The 9581-nt window shown below is 48.6% G+C and overlaps 1 long non-coding RNA gene across 2 annotated transcripts in view; it reads right to left on the bottom strand.

The window, feature by feature from the left end:
* Positions 1 to 8847: 8847 nt before the first annotated feature.
* Positions 8848 to 9581, bottom strand: part of LOC124240880 (uncharacterized) — a 992-nt gene continuing 258 nt past the window's right edge. Inside the window, exons 2-3 of one of the 2 annotated variants that reach the window (XR_006889039.1) lie at positions 9282 to 9469; positions 8848 to 8950 (exon numbers count right to left, since the gene is read on the bottom strand). This is a non-coding gene — a long non-coding RNA (uncharacterized LOC124240880). The remainder of the gene's footprint in view (positions 8951 to 9281; positions 9470 to 9581) is intronic. The other variant, XR_006889040.1, reaches the window with a different exon arrangement.

Raw genomic sequence — 9581 nt, 5'->3', positions numbered from 1 at the left:
GAAGTCGTTGAGGAGGTGGGCCTGATCTGGGCGGGGAATTTGAGGCAGGGGTCCAGAGGCCCCGAGATCTCCCCGTTGGAGACGGGGTGTGGGGGATAAAGGGGGTGGAGGAGAGAGCTGAAGGCAGAGGAGATTTTAACTTTGGTTCCAAGTCTGACTTCTGCTCCTGGATCTTGTTAAGGGGGTCTTTTAGGCTAGCCCTGATGCTTTCTTGTGTCTTTCCTTCAATTTGATCCTCCCACAGGTACCAATAGGATGTTTGTCTTAGGGTGAGACCTTGCTAAAAACCTTCTTAAATACAAAAGCTTTTCTAAATCTCAGGATCCGTCCTCCGGCCATTGACGCTTTAGGATCTCCAAAGGTACCTGTTCCAAAATGTGACTCAAAGCCAACAAGGCTTTTTACGGCTTAATCCTGGGCACAAGAGGCGTCCTCAAAGAGGGTACAAGAGATGCAGCCCACATGATCCAAGGTCACTCCCAAGGACAGCCGGAGAAAGCAAAGCGGTCAACTATACTTCAACAACAACAAATAAGAAAGCAAGCAAAGACCTTTGTCATCACAGGCAGTAGAAATGGTGTTTATGAAAACTCGTGTCTTTGGTCTGCCACAAAAGTGAAACGGACCTAAATCCGTGACACCAGGCAGGCCATACTGAGGGGGGGAATTTCCCAGTGCAAACAAGCAACAGGGAAAGAGGGGACCAGGGCTGAGACCCTTAATTTAGACACACTCTCCTGAGAGCTGGTGCGGTCGGGTGGAAAGTGCTTCCTGTGCACCTTGCATCTTGGGACCTTAGTCTGGTAGCTGGCCACCTCCAGACGCAGACCCAACAACCTGCCCTCCAGCAAGTGGAAAACCAGAGAGAGAATCCTCTTGCTAGAGCCAAGCCAGGATCTCAGGACACAAAGCAAGATGGAAGGAGACTCTCATCTCTTGTTTTTATTGGGACCCACAGCACAGTTTATCCAAACAGATGCCAGTCTGGTGAGAACTGTAAACTCACCTGTCCATGAAGCTGCCTCGAATAACAGGCTCACAGGACCTGTGCCTGTGCTCTTCCCAGTGATTCTCCTCCTTCTGACAAAGGACAGAGACAAAGGAAAACAACGGCTATCGCTGGGAGGGCAAGGCTCAAGAACGAGAGTACTCAGACCCAAATTCAGGAGTCGTAATACTCAGAGAACTGACTACTACAAACGTGTTCTCCTCCCAGTCCTAACTGTGGAAGGAAAAGACAAGGAGCGACTCCTGTCACCCTTGCTTGACCAGACCCTGACCAGAAATCCAGGAAGCTGACTTGGTAAGAATTCTTGCCTGCCAGCTTTTCCTGATGTCCCAAGACTGCAGCTGCAGCCTCCAGAGGGAGTGGAGGTCCCAGCCCATCCCATCTGTGCTGCCAATCTGTCGAGGAGGAAACCTTTTCCTCTACCCTCTTGTGTTATGTGACCGAGGACTGTAAATCACACTATCAAAAGACACACGAACAGGATAAAAGGTACGCATTTTTTGTCGCTATTTACATGCACAAGAGTCCACAAAAAAGAAGTGAAAACTCAAAGAAGCAGTTAGACTCGGAGGCTTATGTACCATTTTAACAAAGGAAAGGAGTTTGGACCTCCAGGGATGATAAGTCATGGGGAAGTGAGCAGGGAACACATGGGGAATCAGTGGACGATAAGGGCTACTTTAGTGAGGTCTGTGTATGCAGACTCGTCTCAGTGTGACTCTCCGTCTCCTGGGATAAGAGTTCTCTCCTCTTCCCGGTACTGGGAGACGTCACCTTCACAAAGGGAGATGCTCCGCCTTTAAGGAGAGGGCAGAGAGCTCTTCCTGCCTCTGTTGACTCTTCATCACTTTCAGCTGGAAATAATCCTTCTGCCTAAGTGGCATATTCTGCTACCCTTTAACCAATAGACAGCACGTCTGTACGTCACCAGGTTCCTGAATTAAAGATCGTTTTCAAAGCAGGTTTGCAGCTGTCTTCACTTCTGAAACTATCCTGTGGCCCCATAATTTGGCAATATACACATAATCAATTGTTTCAAAAACAGGAGTGACGCTGGCTATTAGAATGTAAACTGTTTTCTAAATGAAGGAATTAAAGGAACGTAATTGCAGAAGTACACAAACAGTGGTTAATCCACTGCTTCTTGCAAAGACACATTACAACGTACAATCTTCCTTTACGGTGTGTGTTGTGGCATTTAATCAGGTGTGGGGATGTGTTCGGGTGTTAACCGCTCCATTAGCCAGGATGGCGCACTGTTATTTCCTCAGCTGTTTGTGTTACATTGTTGCTGACTCTCTGAGCTCCTCTCTTTCTCTGGTCTCTGCAATCTGTATAATTGTCTTCTTACTTATGTCTTCGGAAAGCTTTAAATAGAGTTGCTGGGAAGATTAACTGTGTCAGACTCACAGAGTTCTGGTGCTTTCCAGATTAACTGCAGAGGCCGTTACACTGAGGCTTTGAAAGGCAGGAAGAGCCCTAGGTGTAGCGCGGAGGGCCACCGTGGGGCTGCGGCCAGTGGCCCTTCCTACCCGGGGAGGGTCCATGGGAGGCGAGTTCAGACAGACTGGCCCTGCTGCTGACCAGCCTGAGGAGCCGCGGTGCAGGGCACTGTTCCTGGGGACACCAACCTTGACCTCAACGGGTTGTAATAGCTCTGTGTTCCCGGGATCCCTCTACTGGGAATTCTAAGGGTGCACAAGAAAGTGCGATGCCAAGGGGAGATGCCGCCTCTTCTGAGGAAGCAGCAGGGAAACGTCTGCCCCAGCATGGAAACCCCTTAAAACATTTCTTCATTCATTCATTCATTCATTCATTCATCCTCGTCTTCTCATGGAGTGTGTTTTCTGGGAGGAAATCAGATTGGGCGTAAATTTCTATACACAAGACATGGAAGCCTTTGACCTCTCCTTTCACTCTCAACAGCTGGTTAGTTTAGAAGCTCAGCTTTGACTTCAGTTGTGTAAAGTTGCAGAGCCCTTTAAGAAAGCCAAGACTTACCCAGACACAGGAGTGCCAGTGTGTCAGTTGGATTCAATTGGAGACTCTTGGTTTCTGTTTTGTATTGGTCTCTTCTTGTTAAAGAATAAATCCAAAAAAAATTTGATAAATAGTTTTGGCAAAATTGAATATGATACATAAGCATATTTTGAGGCAGCTTAAAAATAAAGATGGAAAAAAGAATAGTTTAGAGAGAATTAAGTACTAATTAGTCTTAGGGGGACAATCATTGGGGTTTGGAATAAAACTTCAAATATCTGGCTAGAACATTTTCTGTATTAACCCAATTCTTTCTTGTACATCTTACTGGCTAATTGAGAACGTAACTCATTTAAAAATCACGTTAAAGTAATGTGATCACGGGAAGCGACAAGAGGCAGCTGAGACGTAGATGCAAATGAAGAATCTTCGATTTGAAACAGAACACTTAAAATCAGGCTTGAATTTTCTAATTTTTATCCAGTAGTTCTTACAGGTGAATAAGCCAAGTAATTCCATTTTAATAGATCTCATCATTACTCTCTCTCACACAGTTGCTTCATTACATTAGCGCGCCTGGAACTGGAAGGCAGACTTCTTCTGGAGCCTCCAGGTGGCCTGAGGTTCGATGTGAGGTTGTTTTGCACAAAGAGATCTGCAAAATAATTCTGGCCTTTTCATTTTGATTTCCTTTCTATTGATTGACACTGGGGACATCTAATTCCAAATCTGGGAGATGGCTGAGACGGTCATTCAATGGAAGCTTTGAAAGGAAGGAATGCTTAAGAAAGCAGAGAGGGAAGCCCGTACAATTTCCACTGTGGTGAGGAATAAATTTTACTCTGAGATCAAATTCGTGCCAGAAGCTTACCAGGGCATAGGTCAGTGCCTTCGTTTAAGCATAAAGGACCTGAAGTTTTAGACACGAGAAGAAAGATGCTAAAAGGGTCCAGAATTTGCCACCCAAAAATATGCCACTTTGGCGTAAGGATTATTTTGATCTGAAGGCAGTTGTGAATCAACATGCACAGGGAAAGTTCTCTGCTCTCCCCTTTTTCTGCCTAAAAGCAGGGCATAAGTTTTTCTTTGTGAAGATGGAGTAACTCTCCGTCCCTCTTGTGCAGGTCGAGGAGAGCAACGCTATCACGAGAGACAGAGCGCCAGCCCTGAGATGAGTCTGCTTGCACAGACCTCACTAAAATCACCCTTATCTTCCGTTGGTTCCCCCGTATCCTTCCTGGGCACTTCTCCACAACTTATCACCCTTTGTTAAAATGGTATAGAAGCTCCCAAAGTCCAACCACTTCTGTGGGCTTTTCACTTCTTTTCTGTGAAGTCCTCATGTGTGTAAAATTAAAAATATTAGTAGAATTTGTGTTCCTTTTCTCCTGTTAACCCGTCTTTTGTCAGTTTTATTTGCACACCCCAGTCACTTAACCTTCAAGTGTAGAGGAAACTTTGTCCCCTTCCTGATAACACACGCTGTATCTTTATTGATGTTCTGAAACTTTTCCTTGTTCTTCACCACAGGACACGTGAGTTGCAACCTCTGAATCAGGAAATGTAACTCTACTCAGTTTTATGGAGCAATAGGGAAAGAAACAACCAGTCACGCCCCTCTGGGTCTTGTGACCAAGAGAGTTCAGAGGCTGCTATTAGTGGGAGATTTGGTGTCTTTTTGGGAGATGAAAAACTTCTGATCCAGTTACAAGTGCTTCTGGTCTCATCTTGGACTTGTGAGATGCGGTCTCTGTAGGCACATTTCCACCTTCCGCACCACGCCCACTCCCAGCTTCCTCTCTGCATGTTGTGCAGCCCACTCTCATTATCCACCCCTCCTCCAGGTGCGTGTGTCCTGCCTTTTGTGAGAACAGCAAGCCCTCCAGCCTGCTTCCCCAGCGATGTCTGGGTCCTGTCTTGGCATGGTGATTGTTCTTATTTTCATCACTTGAACTCTTAGAAATCAGGGCCCCAGTGTTCACCATGTCAAACATTAACCCAGGACCGTCTGTCTCGACACAAAGCCCCAGTCCCCCACAGGCACCGAGGAAGACAGGCTGCCCTCGCCAGGTTGCACAGCGCGTCTCTGCTCAGGGATCACGGGGCCAACATCAGCGGTCGGGGGCAAAACAGCAGCAGCGACTGCGGAATGCAGATAATCTATGTGGATCCATTTGACACTAAAAGTGTTGATTTCAGCCTCTATTTTGTGGGGCAATGTGTGGATTTTATACTTTTCCCCCAAACCTGCATACCCACCACTGAAAAACAGGACTTTTTGCATCCCAAGGAAATTTTCTGGCTGAAGGACTTTCCCTGCGAAATGCAGGCCAGTGCCAGGCTGACCGGGGCAGCTGGTCCCCGGGGTACAGGGCTCCCCTGACCACAGCAGCAGCGGCGGAGGGTCTGTCTTCCCACAGGGTCCAGGGCGTCGGTCCACGTAGATTGCTCTCGTGTGTCCCTCTTCTCTGCTGAAAGAGTCCCTTCTGGTGAGGGCTTCCTCGAGACCCCTTACAGGAACATCCTGCTGCCCCAGGGTCCTCAGCGGGGCTCTTGCCACAGTTTCTGGAACATTCTTGGGAAACATGTCTGCCTAATGCTGGGGAAATATACTTAAAAACAAAATCTCCTCCCAACCCACCAGGGTAGAAGAGGAAGAGAACAAGTTTATTATTGAATGAAGCCTACACCAGAATGACACTTGCCTCACAGGCAATCGCTAAGAGACTGCAGAGATGGAAAGAAACCTCACCCTTTTACAGAGCCAGGCAGACGCCACCTGCTACATGCGTCTTCTCAGGATGAGCAGTAATGTCCTCACATACAAGGACTGGACAGCACTGTCTGTCCGCTGCCCTCATGACAGGAGGTCGTTTTGCAAGTTGGAGCCAGGTGCCCGGGAAAGTTAGGCTGCAGCCTCCCTCCCCGAGGGACCTGGGCACCGTGGCCCTGGAGGTTCACGTGTCTGAGGGATGGCTCCCGGCTCCCTGAGAAAGACACTTCTGGGTCACAAAGCTGACAGAAGCCCTCCCCAATATTCAAAAGGATTTACATACATTTCAAAGACAGGAGAAAATATGAGTTTTCTAAAGTAAACGCTCTAAGAACAAGAAGAGGAGGGAAATCCTTCCTCTTATTTTCGGCAGACAGAATTGAGCCTCATTAATCTGCGTTTGCCCTTCCAACACTTCCAGGTTCTGCTCTCCTATGTGGGGTCCACCCAGCTCTCCAGAGGCTCCCCAGAGCACCGGGAGATAGAATTCCCCCTTTTCACCTGTACTGCGAACAGCAATTGAAGTATAAACTTTGGATTTTGTGCTATTGATAAGCTATGCTGCCAGTTTCTTTCAGAAATTCAAACTGGAATAGACATTCCCCACTACCTTAGGATTTGTTTATCAGAATTCTCATGTCCTGCAATTGGGGGCCATTTTCATGGACAGCAGAGCAACAGTAGAGGGGAGGGGAAAGGCTCTGTCAGGCTGGGCTTCACCCGCCTGCTCCCACTAGTCATAAGCATGCAAGTGCACGGTAAACTGTACAGCTGGAACGTGGCAACAACATTCATTTTTTAAAGAAAAGACTTTTTAGGGGCTGGCCCCGTGGCCGACTGGTTAAGTTCGTGTGCTCCGCTGCAGGTGCCCAGGGTTTCGCTGGTTCGGATCCTGGGCGCCGACACAGCACCGCTCATGAGGCCACATTGAGGCGGCGTCCCATATGCCACAACTAGAAGCACCTGCAACTAAGATATACAACTATCTACCAGGGGGATTTGGGGAGATAAAGCAGAAAAAAAAAATAGAAAAGACTTTTTATTGGTGGCACAAGAGATAGATTAATCCAGGTAAGGTCTGCCTGTGATTGACTAGAAAACAGCAAGCGACGTGGCTTACACGAGAGGGAAGTGAGTGGCTGCCTCGTGGGAAAGTCCAGGTGCAGGCTCAGGAGGGTGTGATGCTCTGCTGCGTTAGGTACCCAGGGGTGACGTCATGGCCTCACTCAGGGCATGGTCTCAGCCTCGGCTCAAGGTGGTGGCCGCTGCATTCCAGGCTGCAGGATGGAGAATGACAAAGGGCACGCTCCAATGATCTCATAGAGAAGATTTCTGGAAGCTGCTCTATTTCCACTTATATCTCAATGGCCAGACCTTGGACACACCTAGCTGCAAAGGGTCCTGGAAAGGTCATCTTTCTTCCGGTAGACAGGCTCATATTCCTCAAGAGTGGAGGTGAACAGACTCGCGGAATGACCGGCAGACTCAGCAGGAGGGGTAAATTAGGGCCGTGCTTTTCCTTTTCCAGAATATAAATTCTTTATTTCTGATTATGAAAGTAATGTGTTTATTAAAAATTCATACAAAGCAGAAATAAACAAAGTAAACAAAATAAGGTGAGAATCATCTACACCCCCACCCTCAAGAAACAGTCACAGAGAGAATTCTGGGAAGAAGGCGGAGTTGGAAGGCGGAGTGGGGTGGGAATCTGGCTCCCCATCCACACGGAGAGCAACTGTGCCGGCAGGATCTGTCTGAGGGAACTAAGTGGGAGCCCTGGAGTCTGCTGAAGGCTTGCAACTCCCAGAGGAAGCCTTGGACGGTCAATTGAGATTAATGTCAGTCAGTTCCAGCTCTTAGCACAGGAGCCGCTACCCAGGCCCCTACCCCCGGCCACGTGGAGGCAACTGTGCGCGTGTTCCTGCAGCGGCTCGCACAGGCGTGCGGGAGACACGGACACAGCCAGCAAAAAGGACCCTGTCCTCCAGATAACGGGGATCTGTGTTGTGATTGCTGCTTCTGATCACAGAGGGGCAGTCACAGAGGGGGCAACCCTTGTTGTTGCACCCCCCCCCCCACATTGTGGCAAGGCACTCAGGCTGAGGTGATCCCAGGGGATTTAAAGGGTTGGCACCCTCCTCCCCACCTTTTTTCTCTGTCTTACATTTTGGGAGCCAGACACTAAAGACTAGGACGTTCAAACCGTTGTACACCAGGGAAATTAGGAAGTGACTGTGTGTGCCCAGGGAAAGGCAGCGACACAGAAAACACCTGAGAAAACCGCGAGCTGACGAGCTGACGCCTCAGGCCCATCCTCAGCACGGCCTGCAACAATCAAAACCACAGAAACACGACACGAGACAGCAAACCCCATGGAGGGGAGGATCTGATTTCCAGAGTTACCACCTTGTTAGCTTCAAGGGTCCAGATTTCAACTAAAAATCACAAGGCACACAAAGAAACAGGAAATATGGCCTGTTGCAAGGAAAAGCGAACTCAACAGAGCTGTCCCTGAAAACGGCCGGATGGCAGACCTACCAGACCAAGACTTTAAACACTTGCCTTAAACGAGCTCACAGAACTCAGGGAGATGTGGAACCGTCTTCGTGATATTGTTTCCCCAAGTGCACAGTCCATTCTAAATACCAATCCACGTGGTATACAGTCGTTCATCTGATAGAAATTTGTTGAACATCTGTCTCAAGAAATGCTACTTTCTTTACTCAGAATAAAATGTGAAGTTTCTGGAGGCCAGGAGGCTGCAGGTTCGGTTACTCAGACTCCGACCCCGCGATGCACATCCCTGGTTCCTTTGCTGAGTCCGCTCCCGCCTTTCTGCCGGCGTGAGGAGGTCCTTGCTCTCCACCACACCTTCACCAGGCCTGAGTCGAGCCCGGTGGTTCTCAGTCTGCACGTCCCTTGGGCTGTGCTTGCGAACCTCGCAGGGAGTTTGACCCTGGGCTGGACGTGGGCGTGAGCATTCCTGAGGCTCCACGTGTTTCTGACGTGCAGCAGCGCTTGAGGACACCTGGGATGCCCACCCTCTGACTCCCTGCAGTGCCAGTGGACGCAAGGGGGACGTAGGCAGAGTTTGTCTTGAAGGTTGGGGATGACAAACGAGATAAATTCAGAGCGCCTCCTTATTCCACACCCACTCCCCTTTGTAGAATCGTTTCTTGGGAGTTTTCCTGTGAGGAAAAAAACTTTAATAGTCAATTAAGAATAGAAAACACCGCATACTAGATAAAATCAGTAGTAAAGAGCCCTTCAGATTTCCTTTATGGAGTGTTTCCAAACTTAATAGTAAATTAGTGATATGGTAATAGATGTGGTTTTATCAACACATTCAATAAGAAGGAGCCATGGCTGTGTCAAGATCTGTGCACCAACTTAACATGTGATGTGAAAATCCGGGATTTCTTATGGCGACAAAGTCGCAGGTGCTGTGGTTTGTTATTTGCATTTAGAATCGAAGGAAGAGCTAAATTTCAGATAAAGTGCAAACAAAGGTGCAATTACCTTCCCTTCCAAGTCCCCAGGTGTTCTCCGAACCATGGCATTCTTTGTCCGTGGACCCCAGGTCAAGAAACCCCCAGTCAGAACAAAACCTTCCAGAAAACTCTGACAGTCCTGACATGTTGATGGGAGCTGGTTTTCTGTGGAGTCAGCCCGGCGTGGATGTGTGCGTGCATCTCGCCTTCTCCTGCCTCGGGATCAGAGGAATGCGGGTCAGGCATGGGAACAGGAACCCTCTTTCCTCTGTCTGTGCTGCTGCTTTGACCTTTCCCTGTGACCCAGCCTGCCCTCCCCAGCACCTCC

Source organism: Equus quagga, chromosome 6 (genome assembly GCF_021613505.1).
Source record: "Equus quagga isolate Etosha38 chromosome 6, UCLA_HA_Equagga_1.0, whole genome shotgun sequence".
Classification (NCBI taxonomy): domain Eukaryota; kingdom Metazoa; phylum Chordata; class Mammalia; order Perissodactyla; family Equidae; genus Equus; species Equus quagga.
This window is presented reverse-complemented; position numbering and strand designations above follow the sequence as displayed.